Source organism: Crocuta crocuta, unplaced genomic scaffold (genome assembly GCF_008692635.1).
Source record: "Crocuta crocuta isolate KB4526 unplaced genomic scaffold, BGI_CrCroc_1.0 scaffold92, whole genome shotgun sequence".
Taxonomy (NCBI): Eukaryota; Metazoa; Chordata; class Mammalia; order Carnivora; family Hyaenidae; genus Crocuta; species Crocuta crocuta.
This window is the reverse complement of record NW_027528804.1, coordinates 879,803-889,481: the sequence shown is the minus strand read 5'-3', so window position 1 is coordinate 889,481 and position 9,679 is coordinate 879,803. Positions and strand designations below refer to the sequence as shown.

The window sequence follows — 9,679 nt, the reverse complement described above, 5'->3', positions numbered from 1 at the left end:
CTCAGAGCCTGGAGTCTGTTTCAGTCTGTGACTCCCTCTCTCTCTGACCCTCCCCTGCTCACGCTGTCTCTCTCTCTCTCCTAGAAATAAATAAAAATATTTAAAAAAAAAAATCTATGGTGATAAGAAAACTGGCAAGGCGATGACTGTCACTTGCACTGCCGTGATGTCAGTGCTGCTGGAATCTGCAGCCTGATTAGATATAGGATATGAGAGAAAGGGAAGTGTCAAAGATAACTTCAACTTCTGGTGCAAACAATGAGATAAATAGGAGTTTCGTTTATTGAGATGGGGAAGAAGGCTCTTGGACTCCTTGGAGTTTGTTCCTTGTCCTTGTCCCTAGATCTGCTGAAGTTCCTCCAGAGAGATGATCCCTTTCATTTCCTCCCCCCATTTCCCAACCATTGGGAGGTTTGAAAAACTTAAACTCTCTGGTAGTCACCTTGTACCTCAGAACATGGACAACCCAGTAAGTTTGGTATTTTATCAACATGATTATTTTCCAACATCTTATAAACAGAATAAAAGTACGTGTGCGTGTGTGTGTGTGTGTGTGTGTGTGTGTGTTGTAGTGGCTGCTTAAACATCTTAATGTCTTAAAATGTCTTAAAAGGACGATTCACCCGTCAGAATTTTACTTTGCCCCAAGCCGAAGGCATTTTGAGTGCTTGACTCACTTATGTGGATGACTTTTAACTACACTATTGTTTCCATCTTGAACGCTTGTTTATTTTCGGCCTCATGACAGATGAGCTCACCCAGATCTTAAAATGCAGAATTTAAGGTTGTGTCAGACTATAATTTTATGCTAACTTTGTTTATTCCCCTCTTCAATTACTAAAGTTACCACCCTAGACTCTGGAAAATAACCGGAGACGATGTTTGTTTGGTGGCAAATTAGAAGCTGACGTCCCAGCTCTCCCTGAGTGTGACTATGTGTATGCAATTTAATTATATTGAAACTGAGCATTATGGTGTCTAAACTAACTTTGCTTTATTCTCTGAGATTTACTTCATGTTTGGGAAAAGCAGGGGAAAGTGGTGAATCTCTTGTAAAGTGGAAAATTTGAAACCCGAGCTAGAGAGACAGAATGCACATCCATAATATTTACATAAAGCATAATCATTTCTTGTCTCCTAACTGGAGAGCTGAGAACAGAAGTGAGGGCTCGGGCTACTGCCCTTAATTGAGTTACAGGAGTGGATGTTCGAAGGCCTCTATCTGGGCAATGCAGTAAACCGTGATTATGACTGTGTCTGGGAAAACATTTTAAATGTAGAATATGGTAGCAGAGGACCAAGAACATCTACTTTATGGACTCTGCGGGTTTTATTTTCAGCATTGTAAATCTATAGTCCCTCGTAAACAGAACAAAGTGGTCAATTTTCATGGGGGCTGTGCCGGCACAGTGGTACCGAGGGTTTACTTTGGGAACAAAGTCATTAAAAATAACTATGTACAAAGAACGCAGTCATAAATAATGTGCCACAAAGAATCCGAAGGAATCCAAAGGCAGTAAATGATCTACGTCAGTGGATCAAAGAATCTGCTACGGTCTGTCTGGCTCTGCCTATGGTGAAGCCCCAAGTTGCTCCTCTGAACCCTCTTCTTTCTCTCCTTTCTTCCTTCTGTTCTCCGTTACTTCCCTCCCACTCCATGTTCCTCTTCCTCAGAACTGGCAGCTTGTCAGTCATTCAGGCAATCAGCTCAGACAGAGACAGAGAAAGGAAAACATACACAATTCCTGAGACCCCTTTGCCATTTTCCACCTGGGTCTCAAATTGTGAGGTAGCCTTTCTGTGATTTCTTTTCCTCCATCAATACTATTTTAAAATGTACTCTCTATCAAGATGAAAAAACAAATATTCAAGAAAAGAGGGAAACTGACATTGCTTGGAGTCAGAAATCCAAAGGCCATTTAAGACCTCTAGGATCTGGCTTATTTTTCAACTTATCTTCCTCTTTCGCAAATTTCATCTCTTCTAATTACTTGTGGCTTCCTCTTCGACCTCTCTCTTCCCTTCGTAGCAGCCTCCCAATGTTGCAGGAAATTATGCTGTCTCATTCATGTGTCATTCTCGGATACGTGGTGACCTCTTTTTACCACGTCCGTAAGCCCCTGCCTCTTCACACTTCCCAGAAGTGATTTACTCTGGATTCTCTGTGGCTCATGGTTTTCTCCCCCGTGAAGACTCACCTGCCTCCCTGTCCTTCCCAAACACGATTGATCTCTCCCTTCCTTGGGCCTCAACTACATGTTATCATGGCAAAGATGACATTTAACTGATCTTTAAAACCCACAGTTTTTCCCTTACTAAATAGGGTCCAAGAGAAAAGTTACCTTCTTCACTTTGTCTTCTAGTTCTTGTCACATGTTAGAGTCTTAAATAATCCCTGAATCAGCATGTATCTCCTCCACGAGGCACAGCCAGTTGCTTTCACAGAAATTGTTATGGAATCTTTACAACAATTCTATCATTATATATGTAATGTTTCTTTGTTTGCCTCTTCTGTTTATAATTTTTTTTCTAAATAAGAAATCAGAAGCACAGACAATGTAGCAGGTGAGAAGTCATGGGTCTCATTATTGATAGTGACAGGAGACAACTGTTATGTTCTCTCCCTTTCAATGGTTCTCTGATTTGATCTGAATCACTAGCATGTCTTGCTAAAACAGGTTGCTGGGCCATATCCTTAGAGCTTCTGATCCATCAGGTCTGGAGCAGGACCAGATAATTAGTATTCCCAACACGTTACCATGTGATGCTGATAGGCTGCTGGTCCTGGGACCATACTTGAAGGACCACTGCCTTGCATCCCCTGTACAGTATAATCTGTGAGCAACTGCACTCTGACTGGGACAGTGCATTGTGGAAACTTTGCAAGGAGTCCAAGAGTTTATTTGTGTATCAAGCATGTGAGCGAATTGAATAGTCCTAACATCCCATCCATTTATTTCCCTACCTACCTCCCTATCTACCTACCTACCTAACTAAATTTTCAAATGCAGATAGATTCTGTTCTGGTTACTAATCTGCAAACTCACTGAAGATGCCACTGATTTTGTGGGAGATTGTTCTCATGATGCGTTCTCTCCTTCTGCGGATATTGGAAGCACAATTGCTGTATGTGAAGAGAAGCATATTTAACATTATAGAGATTGTCATAAGGTTACAATAGGTTGGTAAATTATAGCTCAATTTCATGATGGATGACTATGCAGCCAATAAAAAAGTTGTGGGATTATATGTATTTATGGCCATGAAGAGATGGTAAATATCAGCTGTTGAGTGAACATAGTAAGTTACTAATGATATATATATTTTCACTGTATATTTTCATTGAATCTGGTTCAAAAAAATGCAATGAAACAGGAATAGCTCTTATGTTTGGCTCAAGCTTAGTAGATGATTCCTTCTTCTTTTCTCTTCCTTCCCCCATCCTTTCTTCTTTCTCTCTTCTTTATGTCTATACCTTCTTAATGTTCTAAATATCTATTATAAATTTAATAAATTTCTAAAACATTATCATTTATAAATAAATAAATTTTCTACAATAAATTTTGCTCACATAATAAATACAAACCCCAAAAGATCAGGAATACCCTTCCATAGTATAGTCTGCATGTAGACTGTGACTTCGTTTTAGCCTGGAACTCTCTAGAAAGACTCTGGCTTTGGGAACTCATATCCAGTACAGCTCTTCCCACCCACCTCTGTTCTTGTCTTCTTGAGGTCATCAGTTCTTGATAGCCCAAGTTCAGAAAGGCACACTTTTGTCCTGTAGGACACCACTTCTCTAGGTGGGGCAAGTCAAAAAGCACTGCTCCTCATTTTGTCCCAAAGAGAAACTCAGTCAACTCATTTCTTTTCAGAACAGAGAACAGGTTTGCTTCAAGAGCAAGAGGGTTTGTCAGTAGTCTCTGTACTATCGTTGGCATAATTAGATCCTCTTACATTAAGCAAGATAACAGAAGAGGGAGATTTTTAAAAAAATTTTTGTTAAATGTTTATTTATTCTTGAGAGACAGAGCACAAGAGGGGGAGGGCAGAGAAAAAGGGAGACATGAAATCCAAAGCAGGCTCCAGGCTCTGAGCTGTTAGTACAGAGCCTGATGTAGGACTCAAACTCACAAGCTGTGAGACCATGACCTGAGCAGAAATCAGAAGCTTAACTGACTGAACCACATGGGAGCCCTGGGAAATATTTTTTTAATGTTTATTATTTTTTTTTGAGAGAGAGAGAGAGAGAGAGAGAGAGAGAGAGCACAAGTAGGGGAGGGGCAGAGAATGGGGGTTAGAGGAGGGTGATTCAGAGGATCCAAAGCATGTTCTGTGTTGACAGCAGAGAGCCCAATGTGGGGCTCAAACTCTTGAACCAAGAGATTATGACCTAAGCGAAAGTCAAAAGTTCAGCTGACTCACCCACCCAGGGCCCCTAAAAGGGGCAAGTATTTCTGTTCTTGTGATTCATACACTAAGCAGAATTGCTAACACTCATGGAGGACTTGCTAGGCCCCAGGCACTGTAAAAAGATGATGTCATTAATGACATCACAATTCACCAGCTTCTCAAAAATGGCAGTGATATTCCCACTACACTACCTTTTAAATGCTCTTTCCTCTGCCTGGAATCTTCTCTCCCTCAATATTTGCAAGACTTGCTTTCTAGCTTCATTTGATTCAGATCTTCACTCAAATAAAACATTTCTGGAGCAGCATTCTCTGTCACCATACCTAGAAAAGCACCCTATTGTCTCTATCACCTTAGCTCACATTCATTTTCAATAGGTAGTGCCCCCAAAATAAGTACATGAATCTTATCTTCACCACAACTCTGTAAGGTGTGTACTGACATGATCCCTATTTTCAAGATTTAGAGAGAATTAAGTAAATTGCCCATTTGAGCCAAGTTGTCTGACATCTGAGTATGTTCTTAATCACCACCTATTGGAATGTTCTTTTATCAACTGGATGAAGTCTATTGTCTCCGTGTTAAAAACAGGCACTTGAAGGAGCAGAGATGGATAGATAGTAAAATATTGCTGATAATGAAATGCCCAGACACATGACAAATTACTAGGGGTCTGAGTATGAAAAATGATGTGTACTTTCAAGCTATCAGCAAGCAATTGAAAATACCTTCTTTTATGAGAGGGTCAAGATACTTTTGTTTTAAGATCTGTACTTACTGGCAAAAGTGATTGCAGTATGCGCAGAGAGAAATATTTCATTCTCCTCTATCTCTGACAGAAAGTGGAAAGAGGAAACACTGAAAACAGGAAAATATGTGTGATATCTATAGAACAGCAGATACGTAACTCACTGAGCAGCTGAAGAATTAAATCAGAGGTATGTTTTGGCACCCTTTGCAGGCTCTACTCGCTTCCGTTAGATTCCTTTTCTTTTTTGTCATGCATGTCTTGGATCTGATGCCTCTTTTCTGTCCCAGTGTCTGAGACTTACAGAACGTCACTGGCAAGGATCTTCCTAGTAATGACAGGACTCTCAAAGGAACCAAAGAATGGAGAATCCAGCATGGAACTAAGTCAGCTGCCCTAGAGTAGCCCTACACCTCGTCTGAACCAGTAATATTAGGGATATATTGGCCAACATGATATTTATAACATTTCTCTATTGTAAAACCTATGCTTTTTGGTAATCCATCAATAAAGCTGAGGCCTAAAATTCCTGTCCCCTTTCTTTCAGGGACCGTCTGGTCCACTCTGTCTCATTGCCAGAGCCAGATACCCACCCCAAGGAATTATCCTTTTGTAGTGTGTACTCATAACATCTGATTTCTATTCTTTTAGAGATTGTTTCTTAAAATAACCATAAAACATTTTCAAAAATTTTAGGAAGTTTTATAAGACAGGATAGCAAATAGGTAAAGTTCTTTTAAAACTTTGCATTTCGAAGTCTGTAGAGTAAATATCACTGGGTTCTGGGTGGGTGAGATAATTTGGAGGGGCTTCAGGTTTCCCACCAATTATATTGCCACTTGATACACTGGCCCAACACTGTTCTTAAGCTCCAACAGAAACAAAACCTATATTGTCTTCAAGAATTTAGGGCCACCCACTTTGCATATCCAAGTGCAAATTCAAATAGGACCTGAAGAAGGTTAAATCACATGCTGATGTCTGACCACAATCTAGACATGAACATCGAAGGAAGATTTATTTGCTTCTCCTGGCCAACTGCCTTTTTAGGTTTCTTTTTTTTCTGCACAGAGAGAAAATGAAATATATATATATATATATATCATAGATATAGAAGACAAACAAAGGAGAGCCAAATACCATACTAAGGATTATAGAAGAATAAATTGAAATAAAGAAAGATGACACAAATATATAAAGATATAATTTATTAAGACTTTCCTGAAATAAAAGACTATTTCAACCTATATGTTCAAGAAGGATGACAAATGCAAGAATCCAAGGGAATTGTTCCCATCTGTTCCCAAGGAATCTAACATTGAGCAAGATTTAGCCGATCAAGAAATGACTGAAGAAACCACAACAAAGAAATTTGTGTGGTCACTGGATCTATTTACCCATCGACTAAAGACAGAAACAAATGCTAAGATTATGAAATCAGATCAAAATGTAAATAATATAATCTGTGGTAATTCGAAAAGCAGCCAAAGTTAGAAAAGTAAATATTCTGATCTCTTCTGTAAGAAATCAAAGAGCAAAGATAGCTCTTTTTAACAACACAAAGGTTAATATAAACAGCAGAGAGAAACCCCCCATCCTATGTACCACCATTGGATTCCCAGAGTCTATAAAGTACATTCAAAGCTATGAAAGGAAAAAAAAACATCTAAAACAGTATAACAGAAAAAACTCAGTCATATTAATAATGTTAATCAGACTAAACTCACATAGCAGTACTTGAATGACAAAGCAAAATCGTATGCTAAAACAGAAGAGAGAAGTCATGCCTGGCCAATATTAACAAAAGGAAAGCAGAGTCGCCCGCCCAACATGAGACAAAATGTCACTACAAAAGTAAAAAAGAAAGATGTCTAAAAACTTCCTTCTTTTCCAGCTCTCATAGGCATTATACTCAGATCTTTTCAATAGAGAATTATAACAAATTATATACTAACAGAATAGATTAAATTATTCTAGTCAGTTAAAAAAGAATGGATGAGCTTAACATCAACATGCATATACACAGATTTGTTTATTTTTGCAAAATAGATTTCTATAATGCTACCCAAGAAACAATAACATTGAGGAAGAGAATTGCATAACAGGAGAAGGCTGTTGGAGTTGGGAGAATGCTTCATCACACATCTTTTACTAGGGATAGGAAATATAAATACACTTGAATACAATTAAAGTGGTTCACGGTGGTGGAACCATTTTGTCAAGGGGGGCCTTCACTAGATAAGACTAAAAGAAGTCATATCCTCATTCAAACCTCAAGAAACCACTGTAGGCTGGGCTTAACTGGCAGGACCAGCCCTGGCAAAAAAAGTGAGGGAGAGGAGGTGAGTGAGTGAGCCAAATCTCTGAGCACTACCCAGACTCCAGTAGGTGCAGACAACCTCAGTGATGGCCATGCTCAAAGCATCCAAATCATCAGGGCCAGATGGTTCCAGCAGAACCCCAGGTAATCAGCAATGTACCCAGAGGTGACACTACTAGTGTAGGTAGAGGTGAATTTGTCGTGAAGCTAATAGAACATCCCTCTCAGGGACTCTCCCTCGTCCAGGCTCCTGGAATTGTGGAGGAGTTGTTTGGAGTTTAGAATGTTCTATGAGAGGAGGGTAAGCCAGACGGCAGTGAAGGACGATTTCTATGAAGTATTTCTAGCAAATTGCCTAACATGAATCTTAAAAGAAAGGGGCCTGAATCTCCAAGGATTCTGCAACATGATATGACGTGTTTCTCCATTCTAAGCAAATACTCTCTTTCACACCTAATTATGTACCTGAAGCTTATGATTATGAATTTTTAAAAGTCTGAAATTATTCAAGATTTAGCTTTCACAAGAGCCTATTATGGCTCTTGCATATAGGTCTGCACTTCATGAGGCCACCGACCTAGCTTGGGGATCTTCTTAACCACGCATGACCAAAGCAGCCCTAGGAGCACAGAGCATGCCCAGGTGCAGTGAGGGGCATAGTGAGTCCAACTACTGTGGGCTCAGTGATTTCGTGCCCCTGGAACAGCAGCAGGCTTGTCTGTACACTGATGGTTTTGGGAGCAGCCATCACCTGGCCCCAGGGAAGGCTCCCGAGGGCTCTGAAATGAATTGGAATTGGAATTTATGATCTATCAGCAAGCAGCTAGGGCAGTAGGGACCCCTGAGGATTTTTGACATATCAGACTGGGCTTCCTCTGAGTTGACCAGTTGGGAGATTGAGTCTAGACACTCTGAAATATCAATTAAAGAATGACACCGAAATGTGGACTGGTGGGGGCTGCCCATGCTATTTACACTGAATTCTGCAATTCCATTAAGCATGGTGAATCAAATCAAGGTGCCCCTTTGATACCTTATAGCTTACCAAACATATGGAAGCAAAAAGGGGTTTAACTCGATTCCAAACATCCCAGAAACCACTTTTTCATACTAATTTCCTCACTTTTTTTTTTCGTACTCATTCATTTTCTTGAAATTCCTTCTATTTTTCCAACCAGGACCAACAGTCACTCTTCTATAATGATTATTCCAGTCCTCATCTACCCTTTACTCCAAGGATACAAAGAAGTGAACCACCATACTCTCATTTCACAGCTGCTATACAATAGCAGAAGGGTCCCGAACATGTAATTAATTCAGGCAAAGGAAAATTGAGTGAAGAAAGAAAATGAGGCACAATTCAAGTTCACTCACTGTTTCATGACAGTGTGCTCAAGTAAGACTATAATCATGGCAATGCTCCAATTATTGATTAGTTAATTATAAAGAAGATACATACCACTTCTACATGCAGTTAACCTTCAAAGAGGCTATATTTTAAAATAAGAAAACTTCAGCAAGATAAATATTTAGTAGGTTATTTTCATCAACTTATGGGAGGAGGGTAAGAGAAATAGAAAAAGTAATGCCAGTTCTAGTAGTTTTGAAACCCAGCTGTTGAAGACTTTGTGAAAAGGATTGTTTTCGCCAGTCTTTTTTTCTTTTTCACCCTCTGGCTCTCACCTCACAGCTGGAGAACTGACAATTCCATCAGATGTCGAGTTCCTGAGGAGGCAGCCAATCCCGCTCTGGCCACTCTGGAAGGGTCGATCTCATGTTACACCACATACAGCAAAAACCTCCGGGTCCTATCACTTCTTCCCCCTGTGTTAGGGAAACCAGTGCCAGAAGTGGATTCCTCAGTTTCCTGCCCTGCACAGGCCCCTGACAGACCCAGGAAGAGCCCAACAGTGTCTAACTAACTGGCTTTGTGTTATTGCCAAACTTGGATATTTCCTCACATTTCTCAAATAAATTCCTAAACAATCCTACACATTTATACAGTATTACTATTCGGAAGTTATAAATCTGAAAGAAACTTTTCTCAACTATCAATAATTAGAAATTGATGAATTTTAGTCATGGAAGATGCCCCACTAATTGATCTTCTTGTTTTTTTCTATACAAATGTCATTACAAAACCTTTGCCGTAGAAAGAGATAATCAAAATGTATGCAGACAAAAAAAGTAGGAAAATA

At 39.6% G+C, this 9,679-nt stretch overlaps 1 long non-coding RNA gene across 1 annotated transcript; it reads left to right on the top strand.

Moving 5' to 3' along the window:
- Positions 1 to 324: 324 nt before the first annotated feature.
- Positions 325 to 5,631, top strand: LOC144224624 (uncharacterized). The gene is made up of 3 exons (XR_013333096.1): positions 325 to 469; positions 5,253 to 5,351; positions 5,452 to 5,631. It is a non-coding gene; the product is annotated as an uncharacterized LOC144224624 (long non-coding RNA).
- Positions 5,632 to 9,679: the final 4,048 nt, after the last annotated feature.